This window comes from Dromiciops gliroides, chromosome 1 (genome assembly GCF_019393635.1).
Source record: "Dromiciops gliroides isolate mDroGli1 chromosome 1, mDroGli1.pri, whole genome shotgun sequence".
NCBI lineage: Eukaryota > Metazoa > Chordata > Mammalia > Microbiotheria > Microbiotheriidae > Dromiciops > Dromiciops gliroides.
The window spans coordinates 735,575,692-735,585,905 of record NC_057861.1 but is presented as its reverse complement, the minus strand read 5'-3'; positions in this window follow the sequence as shown (position 1 = coordinate 735,585,905).

The window sequence follows — 10,214 nt, the reverse complement described above, 5'->3', positions numbered from 1 at the left end:
ATTGCCTCTAGGATCAACTACAAAACCCTGTGGTTGGCATTTAAATCTGATCACAACTTGGCTCCAATCTCTCTTTTCATATGGATTTTACATTAGTCCCCTTACCCCCTGAACACTCTACAAACGGCTGTTCCCATGTACAGCATTCTATTATCCACGATCTATTTGATTTTGCACAGGCTTAGCCCCACACCTGGGATGCTTTCCCTCTTCATCTCTGCCTCCTGAGAGGAAGTAGGATGTAGTGGATAGGGCATTGGACTTGAGTCAGGAACACTGAAGGATTTAAATGCAAATTCTGCCTTAGACACTTTTTTTTTTGCAGGGCAATGGGGGCTAAGTGACTTGTCCAGGGTCACACAGCTAGTAAGTGTCAAGTGTCTGAGACTGGATTTGAACTCAGGTACTCCTGAATCCAGGGCCGGTGCTTAATCCACTGCATCACCTGCCTTAGACACTTAATCCCTTTGGTGCCCTGGGTAAGTCATTGAATTTTGTTGTGCCTCAGTCTCTTCATCTATAAAATGATGAGTTTGGACTTAATGCTCTCTGAGGACCCTTCCAGCTCTACAGTCTATGATCCTGGAATCCCAAGCTCTTTTAGAGGCCCACCTTGGGTTCTGCCTCCTATGTATATCACACCTTTTCCGATTCCCTTAGCTGCTAGGAATCAGCAACTTCCTTTGTATGTATTTGTGGACACTCTCATCAGTGTAGAGTAATTGATAGTTTTAGAGAGTTTCCTAGGTAGTTGAGAAGTTAATTGACTCACCTGTGATCCTACTGCCAGTATGTTCTGAGGCAGGATTTGAACCCAGGTCCTCCTGACTCAATGGCCAGTCCTCTATTCATTACTCACTACACCAGGCTACCTCTTCAAAATGGACTTTGTCATGGACCTTTCCCTATTACCTCTCTCTCTCTCTCTCTCTCTCTCTCTCTCTCTCTCTCTCTCTCTCTCTCTCTCACATACACACACACACACACACACACACACACACACATGCTCTCTCATGCTCTCTCTCTCCCTCCTCCTCCCTCCTTTTCTCCCCCTCCCCCTCCCTCACTTTCTCTCTCTCCTTCCCTCCTGCTCCTCCTCCTCCTCTTCCTTCCTCTCCTCCTCCCCCATTTCTCTGTCTTTGTTTCTCTCTCCCTCTCCCCCTTGTCTCTCTCAGTCTCTTTCTCTTCCCACTCACCCTCTCACTCTTTCTGCCTTCTCCCTCCCTCCCTCTCTTTTCCCTCCCACCCTTTCTCTCATTTCTCAGCACCATGTTAACTTTCATCTCTATGCGGATCACTCCTGGTCTACATATCCAGCCCTAGTACCTCTCCTGAAGTCTGGCCCCACACCACCAACTACTTTATTGGACTTTTCCAATCAGATATTTCATAAGCATCTCAAACTCAACATGTCAAATTCAGAACTCATTATCTTCCTCCCCATCCCAGTCACCTCTCTTCTGAGGTCCCCTATTTCTGTCAAGGTCAATGACATCTTTCCGGTCCCCCAACTTTGAAACCTCAAAGTCATCATTATCTACTCTTCATTTACCATCATTCCTTGTATCCAACGAATTTCTAAGTCTTCTCACTTCTACCTTCGCAGCTAGCTTGCTCAGTGGATAAAGTGCTGGGTCTGAAGCCAGAGAGATCTGTGTTCTAATGTGGTCTCAGACACTAGCTGTGTGATGCTGGGGAAATCACTTAAATTCTGTCCATCAGTTTCTTTATCTATCTGTAAATTGGGGATCATAAGAACACCTAACTCATAGGGTTATTGTGAGAACAAAAGGAAATGTTTGTAAAGCACTCTTGAAACTTTAATGTACAATATAAATGATAGCTATTCATATTCATATTCATATTATTATACCTCCACAATATCTCTGGGATCTGTCCCATCTCTCCACTTAAATGGCCACTGCTTTAGTTCAGCGCCTCATTACCTCTCACCTGAATTATTTCAACAGCCTCCCAGCCACTCATCTGTCCTCTCCCCAATTTGTCCTCTACTCAGCCATCAAACTCATGTTCCTAAAGCAAAAGGCTGGCATTTAAAGTTCTTCACCCTCTGACTCCAGCCTCTCTAGCTACATGTGTGACACATTATTCTCCTTCCCACCCTGCATTTCAGCTCAGCTGGCCCACCTGCTAACTGTCTGTCTCCAGCCTCCCTGCCTTTCCTTGGGCTATCCACCATGCCCAGAAGCCTCTCTCTCCTTTCCTCGACCTCTTAGAAGCTGGAACTTTCTTCAAAGCTCAGCTCCTATCACTCAGACAGAAAGCCTGGCACAAGCCTTCCAATTGTTGGTGCCCTCCCCACTGTGATAAAATAATGGGATTTAGCAGATACTCAAAGACCCACCTCGAGATTAATCTAAACTGATTGAATTAAGTGAGAGTGATTGACTGCTGATTAGCCTACTTCAAGTTAAGTAGATTGTAAGCACACCTGGCTAGCCCTTAAGAAGGTATTGTTCTCAGAAGCTAACTCGAGACCACCTTCAAGTCCAGGGAACCAATGGATTTAGATGATGCCTACCCATCAATTTTAAGCAGTGTGTAAGGATCACCTCTGCTCCAGACCTATAGAAAGCTTCCACACTCAGTTTGAAGGTAGTTCATGATTGAAGCAGGCTCGTGGTGGAGGACTTGAGGAAGAACCAGACCGAGCTGAAACTCTAGGCTAGATAGGCCTTTTCTTAACTTTCTGAACTCCACATCAATACCTGGTATGCTTTAATAAATGCTTAATGCCCAAAGACTGGTGCTAAATCTTCTAATTTAAGGCGAGCACACAATTTAGATTTTAAACATCACACCACCTCGTGTTCACTGCGTTATTCTACATCTATCTTGTATTTCACTGTGTACCGCCCCCTCCCCACCATTTGAATACAAGCTTTCAAAGGCAAGGCCTGCTTCATTTTAGTCTTTGTATCACGACCCAGCACTGTATCATTAACTAAATGATTATAGAATTAGGGAGAGGAAGTGTCATATGGAGATCTCCCTCAATTCTCTTAGCACATTAACCCACTGGGAACTCTTTTAGAGTGCTTTTCCCTCATCCCCTTTTAGATCAGGATGTCTCATAGCTCCAAAGTACTCAGAAAATTGGAGATAGAAATCGAAATTTAAATTCTACCTATCAGCAGGTTTCCAATTGTATATTCATTGGTCCGAGTATTTAGGATGGCCCATCTAATCATTCTTCATAGTACCATAGATTTAGATCTGGAAGGTGCCTTGGAAGACATCTAGTCCAAAACCTTCCTTTTACAGCTGAGAAAACAAAGGCCCACGCATGTCAATGACTCGCCCAACATCACAAAATAGTGTCAGAGACAACACTTTAATCCAAGTTTTCTGACTCCAAATCTACTACTCGTTCTGAAAGCAATTTGGATATGGCAAAGCCCGAGGAAGCATTTTCCCCTTGTGTGGAGAAAAACAAATGATGCTTTTTATATTAGCAATCCTATACTAACTTTAAAAAGGTTAATCTCCAAAAACAAAACAAAACAAAACAAAAAAAACCCTCACACTTAACCTAACAAAATAAACACAAATAGCCATGCCATTGGGCAGAGTGTTAGCATTGCATTGCTCATAGGGGCAAAACCATTCACCAAACATTCATGGACCAGTTCACTCTGACCCTTGTCCTCAAGGATCTTTTCATCTCTAGAGGACCAGAATCCCAAACTGAAGGGACAACATTTTGTTCTAATGCTACAAACATGTAGGGAATTCCCAGCTTACACTCTTGTGTTCCAAAAGTTTTCTAACTATATGTCCTCTTTTGTTACAAGAAAGAATTTAATTGGGGGATGGAAGAAGGGAGGGGATGGGTTGAAATCTAGGAAGTCAACAGTCATATAAAAAAGAAAACATAACATTTAGAAGGAGGGAATTTTCTAAGTGAGCTGCTTGGAACTAAAGACATTTTCCCATAGAACCAATATTATTAATGGTGATTAGGTCCCAGACCACCAAAGCTTACAGAGCTCATTATAATACTTAACTTTTTTGCAGTACTGGTTGCACCTTCTCTCATGACTCCAGTACTTTGGTCCTGGAGAAGGAATAGACAGACTCCTTGCTCCTCATTGGGTCTTTCAAAATCTCTCTCTGCTACCATCACTAAACAGCCTTTCCTGCTTTGTGGTTATATATTTCACCAAACCAAAGCTTGGTGGCTGTCATTTCTCCACCCCCACCCCCACTTTCCGAAAAGGTCCCTAGGTCATGGTCCTCCTGCTTTCTTTTTCCTCAGGGAGGTCACTAAGGACTCAAAGTCTTCCTTACTACTCCAACCCGTGGCCTGACATCAGAGAGGCTTGAACATAGCACATCCATGGGCCCCCAAACACCTTAGACTCCTGGTTTCTTAGTCTCCTCACCTCTCATGACCAATTCCTTCACTCTACTTTAGCTTCAAAAAGTTAAGTCACACCTTTAAGCTTACCAACACCCACAACAGTGCCCCTTCTATGATCAAGGACTTAAAATTTCCACTATTTGGCCATGACCTCCTGTCATTCAACCTCACCCTAGACCTTACTCCTCACCTTTACCATAACCCCTAATCCTGCCACCTTCAGTATTCCCCAAAATTTTACAATGTGCTCATTTCACTTTTCACAGTTCTAAGGATAGATCTGTCTTATGGTTATGCAGGTCATTGTTACACTCTCCCCTACCCTTAATTGCCTTGTCTCCATGCCTTCTTGTTTTTTGTGTCTTATCAGACTCCAACTCTAGATCAAAGCTTCTTAAACCTTTTCTCAGTCAAATGGGCCCTCATCCAGGAGGTACTCCTTCTACTCCTCCCTAATTAATTATCTATTATGCCCCCACACTACTCCTTCCCCACACCCACTCAGCATAAGGTGTCTCATATTTTATAGAGAAAACAGAGACCATTTGCCAGAAGATCCTGTTCTCTATTGTGTCAAAAAATTAACTGTGGTCACCCTATAATTGTCCCAAGTGTTAGGGAATTTAGCAGGCATTTGTAATATATTTGTTACTTAGAGATCAGAAGCTACTGCACCAGTTTGGGGCATTAAGCATTTATTAAAGCATATTAAAAAGAGAGCACATGACTCTGAAAGATAGGAAAGCCTAGGGCAGGTAGGTGACGCAGTGGATAAAGCACTGGCCCTGGATTCAGGAGTACCTGAGTTCAAATCCAGCCTCAGACACTTGACACTAGCTGTGTGACCCTGGGCAAGTCATTTAACCCCCATTGCCCCACCCAAAAAAAAAAAAAGATAGGAAAGCCTAGCTAGGATCTAGGGGAGAGAGAGAGATAATGGGGAACCCTAGTGGGACCCGTTTGCTCTCACCAAGTTCCCGGGCCAAGAGACTGAGTCGCTGTGTAAGCTCGCTGAAGGCAGGAGGAGAGCCTGCTTTTACACATAGCTTAAAGCCAATCAGCTGGCATCATTCAAATCCATTTGGTTTACTGGATTTGAGGGTGGGAGTAGGAGAGTAGGAGAAGAAAAAGCCTTCAGGTAGGTGTGGTTTTAATCCTTATTCACAGTCCAAGGTCCAACTACATTACCTTTGAAATTGTCCTGACTCTCGGCTGGCCCCAAGAAAGGTCTGGCCAGGCTCTCTGGGTCTCATAGACCACCAAACACCTTATTATTATTATTTTTTTTAAGTGTCTGAGGCCAGATTTGAACTCAGGTACTCCTGAATTCAGGGCCGGTACTTTATCCACTGCGCCACCTAGCCACCCCAAACACCCTATTATTAATAATTTTCTCACACTCTTCTCCATCTCAAGATCCCTTGAAATCAGCCCCAATTCACTAATGCTATCTTCCAGTGTCTGATGAAGAGCTGGCTCATTTCCTCACCAAGGCCAGACTCTCTACATTTACCCTTCATCCTAACCCCTCACTTCTTTGTGAGAAAATCATCCCTGCAATAATCCTCTCTTGAAATATCTCATTTTTTTCTTTCCACCCATTCCTTCCCTACTGCCTACAGACATGTCCATCTTTCACCCAGGTTTAAAAAACCCTCACTTGACCTTATTTCCTCAATCTCTCCCCCTATATATATATATATATATATATATATATATATATATATATATATATATATATATATATATATATATATATATATATATATATAAAATCTCAAGAAAGGTTGTCTACTTTCATTGCTTCTACTTCCTTTGTTTTTATTCATTTTTCAGCCCCTTGTAATGTGGCTTCAGTTTTAATCATTCAACTGAGATTGCTCTCTCTAATGTTATCAATGATAGATATAGAGACACAGATTTTAGATAGACAGATGATAGATAGATGATAGACACATAGATGATAGATAGGTAGATAGATAGATAGATAGATAGATAGATAGATAGATAGATAGATAGATAGATAGATAGATAGATAGATAGATAGATAGATAGATAGATAGACAGACAGACAGACAGTGAGGATTGTGTTATGAACAGCATCTCTGTGACCTTGGAATTTTCTAACCCAGGCCTGGTCCTCTATCAGAAGGCAAAACACTGTCAGTTCTTCTCCCACCCTTTTCTTCTCAGCTTCATTGTGGGGGTGGAGGTGGGGGTGCTCAGCAGAGTCTCTCTGGGGGAGAGACAATCTCCAGATAGGCACTGGAGATAAATCTTCAAATCTGTTTTCCCTTGAGGTCTTGTCAAGGCAAATGGAGACTCATTTCAGAGGGGTTATGGGTGAACACTTTAAGGATTAGAATTTTCAGGTGTTCATTCAGAATGATTTTGTGTTGTCACAGTTCCCTCTTTGTCCTATAGATTTCGACATCATCGCTCTACATTTAGTGCATAATTCCCCTTTTTCCCCTTCAGGAGGGTTAGAGAGTTCAAGGAGTTTACAAAACGTGATCAAACCACCATTTTGTTTGTATGTGATCCAGTAGACATTAAGTACATTTTATAATGAACTGCAGAAGAGATTAGTCTCTAAAGCAGGGAGTCTTGGCTTTATTATTATTATTATTTTGGTAACGTTCCCCTTTGGCAATCTGGTGAAGACCATGGACCCTTTTTCATTTAAAGGCATAAAATAAAATGCAGAGGATTACAAAGGAAATCACTTATATTGAAATGCAGTTATCAAATTTTTTTTTAAAGTTTGCAGACCTTAGGTTACTGCTTTCAAGTGATTTTGTGAGCAAAAAATCAATTCTGCCACTTGTTAGGGCTATTGTCCTCAACCCTCTTAATTGCCAGAGTCTTCGCCCACAAAATTACCCTGTTCTTACTTTATATATCCATTGTACTGTATTTACTTGTATGTTTACATCTTTTCTCTTCTGAAAAACCTGAGCTCCTTGAGAGGAGGGTCTAGTTCATTTCAGTCTTTGTATACCTAGTAAGGAACACAGTGGGACATTTAAAATATACTTTTGGTTAATTGATTAATACAGAGAATTCTGTATCGGGTGAGTAGGGAGTAGAGTGAGCTGCAAGAAGTTTGCCAGACATAGTGGGCCAGATAAGGCAGCCTCCAGATTCCCCAGGTAAATGACCAAATAAATATATTTAACCACTGGAAGGGCAGATATTAGGTCATGACAGCAGTGAAGCCTACCAGGGTGGACATTCCAGATATGAAAGAGCTAAAACTACCAGAACAGGGTTTTATGGTCTTCAAGTCAAAAGGTTTTCCGTTATCTGAGAAGATGGCTGGGGAGTATGGAGTGAAATGAAGCATGCTTGGACTAACGGAGTAGAAGTAAACAAAACTGGGGATGTGCTGAAGCCAGCTCCAAACAGCTGAAGAGCCAGTTGTTAAAATTTCAATGTGAGCATAATTGCTACAAGTGCTACAAATTGCTACAATACATAAATGCTACAAATCAGGACCTGGTTTATTGTTTTTGATGATTATCTAGACTTTAAAAAGTGACAGAGAACATATTAGTAATGCAGATTAAACTTAAAGGTGTATCCTGCATAGTGTCCCCCCCCCCACAGCTGATAGTTAAATATTTACCAGTAGACCCCAGAAGAAGTAATAGCTCCCTTTGAACTTTATCAGTAGTAGTTCCCTTAACAAATAATAAAGTACAAAGTTAAATAATAACCGTTTCTTGAACACAAAGAGAAAGAAAACAAAACATAAATATCCTGAGGTTTAAAAGAACAAGGTTTTTGTTTTGGTTTGGTTTGTTTCTCCCAACTCCTTCAAAGTTATCAATCCATTAATTATTCCACTGTTTCGATGTTTTTGTTTGTTTCTTTTTTGTTTCTTTGTTTGTTTGTTTTTTTAAAGAAAGAGGGTTAGCCCAACTTCACAGCCAGCAAATTGTCAAAGATAGAAAGAAATGTGAATAGTCAATGATTCAGGGGATGGGGAAAGACAGTATATTATTTTTTAAAATAATAATAAATGTTTTCATTTAAAGTTTTGAGTTCCAAACTCTATCGATCCTTGCCTCCTCTGCTCTCCTCCCCCCCACCCCCGCCAAGTGGTAAGCAATCAGATATAGGTTATACATGTGCAATTATGTAAAACATTTCCATGTTAGCCATTTTGTATAAGAAAACTTGAAAAGAAAGTGAAAAATAGTATATTTCAGTCTGTGGTCAATCAATATCAGTTCTTTCTTTGGAGGTGGATACTCTATGCTTTATTGTTAGTTCTTTGGGATTGTTTGGCTCATTGGACAATGCATTATTATTATCATTATTATTATTATTTTGGTCAGGCAATTGGGGTTAAGTGACTTGCCCAAAGTCACACTGCTAGTAAGTGTTAAGTGTCTGAGGTCGGATTTGAACTCAGGTCTTCCTGACTCCAGGGTCGGTGCTCTATCCACTGCCCCACCTAGCTGCCCCGGACAATATATCATTAATACTCTGTAGGTATAGCTTTGAATTCATATAACTATTCTAAAAAGCAATGTGGAGTTATCCTAAGAAGAAGAAGGAAGGGAAAAGAAAGGAAAAGAAAGAAGGGAACTTTTGAAAAGGGGAAAGAGAGGTAGGACTTAATTGTACAAGATTTGGGCTGTCCAAGAATGGATCTTCCATTTGTAACATTATTGCTAGAGAATTAACAGTCTTCTCCAACATTGTTTCCCTTTGTCATCTTTTTTTTCAAAGAACCAATTAACAAGGTTAAGAGGGAAATGCCTTTAAAGAGCTTCACTGTCATGTGTAGCAATGTTTCTATGTGACACATTTTTGAGTTTAAATTCTGTAATTTGTTGATTTTATAGTCCTGATCCTGTGAAATATAAGGAGGGCCTCCTCTTTTATATCCCAGGTCCCCAAATACATACATTATTTGACACAACCAATTTAAAAATTTGTTTCCCTTGGCTATGCATATGTGTTATAAATTGTGTTTTTCTTTTTCACTTTTTGAGGATAGTGAGAGAGAGGGAAATAGTATGATAGGGTGAGAAAAAGGAAAGGAAGGGAGGGAGGGAAGGATGGATGGAGGGAAGGAAGGAAGGAAGGAAGGAAGGAAGGAAGGAAGGAAGGAAGGAAGGAAGGAAGGAGAGAAAGAAAAAGGGAAGGGAAAAATAAATCTTATTAAAGCATTTTTTTAAGTACAGAGAAGACAGGAAAAGGAAGACAAAAAGAACTGTATACAAGGACAACTTTGCAAGTTACACATCTAATTTATTATACACTTAAAAAGAAATGAAATACTCATTTGAGTATTGAGTTAAGAGCAGAATAAAAAGTAAATTTAAAAAGAGAGACGGAGGGCTTCAGGGGGTCTAACCAATATTGTCAGGTGAGCTCCTTGTCACCTGGAATGTCATCTGCCATTTGTTTCTTCTAGCAATAGTCCTCCTTGGTCTGCTGATAAAGTTCAAAGGGAGCTACTACTTCTTCTGGGGTCTACTGGTAAATATTTAACTATCAGTTGGGGGGGGGGCACCACTATGCAGGACACACCTTTAAGTTTAATCTGCATTACTAATATGACAACTCACAATATTTCTTACAGCAGCATAGATGTCAAGAGAGAAATGGAAAGGACCTTAGATTATCTAGTCCAGAAGTGTCAGACAGGGTGTATGCTCCATGCAACTCTCACCACTCCTCAGTGCAAGAGGAACTAGATTAAAATGTAATTGGGAAATATTCAACCAAGTTGAAAAAAGTAAGTGAAGAAAGGGAGGTCTAGTAAGCTAGTGACTTCACCAAGGTCACAAGGTGGTGTCAGAGCTTGGATTCA